This window comes from Tupaia chinensis, unplaced genomic scaffold (assembly GCF_000334495.1).
Source record: "Tupaia chinensis unplaced genomic scaffold, TupChi_1.0 Scaffold000450_1, whole genome shotgun sequence".
Lineage (NCBI taxonomy): Eukaryota > Metazoa > Chordata > Mammalia > Scandentia > Tupaiidae > Tupaia > Tupaia belangeri.
This window is the reverse complement of record NW_006159956.1, coordinates 559,321-562,130: the sequence shown is the minus strand read 5'-3', so window position 1 is coordinate 562,130 and position 2,810 is coordinate 559,321. Positions and strand designations below refer to the sequence as shown.

At 42.6% G+C, this 2,810-nt stretch overlaps 1 pseudogene; it reads right to left on the bottom strand.

Moving 5' to 3' along the window:
- Positions 1-1,868: 1,868 nt before the first annotated feature.
- LOC102493985 (glycine cleavage system H protein, mitochondrial-like) overlaps positions 1,869-2,810 on the bottom strand; it is a 2,924-nt pseudogene continuing 1,982 nt past the window's right edge.

The window sequence follows — 2,810 nt, the reverse complement described above, 5'->3', positions numbered from 1 at the left end:
CATGGCCCCGTCAGTTTCTTGTCCCACCCTGATCAAAAAAGTCCATTTGGGGGACCAGCAGTTAGCGTAATGGCTATGTTGCTGGACTCCCATGTAATCGACTGCGGTTCGCGTCCCGGACCCGGTGGCTTAAAACTCACACCAGGCGTGTGTGCACACATGCCCAAGATCCCGAGAGGAGAATAGAGGAGAAGGGATTGCGGCGTGACCATCCCCCTGGAGGGTGATTTCTCACTTTCTGTCTCTATGTCTCTCTCTGTCTGTCTGGCGAGCGCATGCACCCTATAGCAAAAACCTCTCAAAAAAAAAAAAAAAAGATCCATTTGGGACCATCAGATGGTATGGTGGTGAAGATGCTGGATCTCACATGGCTGACTCTGGGGTTCAAGTCTCGGATCTAGTGGTTTGAAAAACATGACAGGAACATGTACGTGGGTGCCCAAAAGCCTTAGAGGAGAATGGAAGAGATGAGACTGTGGCATGGCCATCCCCTCCACCCCCAGGGAGTGATTTTTCACTTTTCCTATCACTGTCCCTCTCTCTCTCCAGTAAGCACATGTACCCTCTGGCAAAAATCCCCCCCAAAACAAGTCCATTTGCTGAGGCAAAGGGCAAGGTGGAGTATCACCTTCAAGCCCCCACCCAGGAGCAGCAGGACGAGCACTCAGACACAGACAGCAGTGATGGCGCACATGCCGCCTGGCCGCGGTGAACCAGCAGTCTGCTTGTGTCGATTGTATGGCTTCTCGGGATTTGAAGAGCTGCCGCTGACACGGCCTTGGTCACTCAGCCTTTGGTCAGTCCAAGCCTTTGATAGGATTTTTCTAGGTTTATTGATTTCTTCCATGAGTGAGCGAGAGAGACTGAGACCCCTTGCAGGACCTTCATGCCGTAATCCACCCCAACCTCAGCCAGTCCTAGGTCGTGAGCATATGCCTGCCTGGTGGCCCCAGGGAGGTCTCTGGATGTGAGTCTGGAACCTTCTCACGTTCAGCCTCACACTTTCCTACTGTCTGGCCCTGATACGGTGATTCTTCTGCACCCAGTAAGCGAGGAGGAGTCAGCATAGCCAATTGTGTGCAGATTACATCACCTGAAGGCCCTGGGATTGGCTGCAGCTCTTGCTACAGTGGACATGGGCGGTGGGAGTGCAGGAATGAGGGGGAATGGGGAATGTGGGGAACAAGGAATCTAAAGAAAACTATTGATACCTCCCTGTGCCTCCCAACGTGCTGGAACACCTCTGGCTTTTCTCTTCGGGGTGAAAGCCAGTCGCCTCAGATATGGCTGGGGGCACACAGACAGTTGGTGTTCTTTTTTTTTTTTTTTTAATGGAGGAAATGAATATTTTATTATGTCTTATTTTGCTGCAAAGTTGTTACTTCAACTGTATAAAATAGCACCAGCAAATGCAGTATATGGGGAAACTACAATAGTGCTGCTCTTTAACACTATACAACTAACAAACACTTTTCTCCACTCCGACTGATTTCCAATGGGGAGGAAATGAAGTATTCTGACCCACATCCAGGGATGGTTACAGTGTTCTAAGGCTTAGGCGAACAGTGTTATCACTAATTACATCATTTTTATAACTAGTTTTTACCCCCAGATAATTTCATGAATTCCGAATACTTGTGCATAGACTAAGAATCATAGAATATTGTGAAAAAGATGCATTTTGTGTTTATTAAAAATATGATCATTAGAAAGTTAAGGGGTTTTTTTCTTTCCAGTAGTGGTGTTCAGAGTCATTTCTTTTCCCACTGGTATTGCTAAAAGCTGCAATTTCAGTCTTCTATCAAGCACTAATTTAAGACAACTATGCCTGGATTAAGCTGTTTTACACTACTTTAAGGGTTCTACTTTCACTCATCAATAGACTGTACGTATTTCTCACATGCATCTTCACTCATTAGGTCATCTAGTTCTTTTTTTTTAATTAATTTATTTTTATTTCCTTATTTACATTCATTCACCGTACATCCTTATAGCACACAAAATGAGATTTTTCCATTCACAGTACACTGTATATTGGCTCAATCAAGCACATCAACATATATGTTATTGTCAACAAATCATTTTCCATTTCTTGTTTTCTGTATCTTTTGCCTTTTTTCCCGTCCTTGATTCCCTGTCTCACCCTCTGCCATCTCCCACCCTGTCTGGTATCTATTGGTGCTTTCTATGCCTCCCCCATTTTATTGTTTCACTAAATATCTTAATAAATCTAAATATTTTCAATAGCAAGCACAACTGAAATATACATATCCATGAACACAAGTCTGACTTTAGGCATAAACCTCAGTGAGTAGAATGAACATACTATAAAGTAGCACCTACCTAGGGCTATATAGCTTACTGCAGTCATCAGATAGGTATTTTTAATGCCTTTTTTTTTCTTCTGAAAAAATTTTTTTATTAATTCACATTAACTCCTTGAGCATCATCACAACATACCAAATGTGGTTTCCCATCTAGAATAAACTGGATAGTGGCTTAATCATGCATGTTATCATCCATAATATTCCATTTTCACTTTCATGTATATATGTTTTTTACCCCATGTCTGACCCTCTGCCCTCTTCCACTCACTTATTACACTATCTCTGCTGTCTACAATTATCTTCAATTCCTTTTCCCCCAACATTTCGTTGATCACACAATATCATAAGTAATATAACTACTTACAATAGCAAGTTCAGCTGATGGTTTCAAGAAAAGCAGTTTTGAACTGGTAAGGATATTTCCTTGAAACTTAAGGCCTAGAAACAAGTTAGTATTCTGTTCAAATAGTAGGTACATGAATC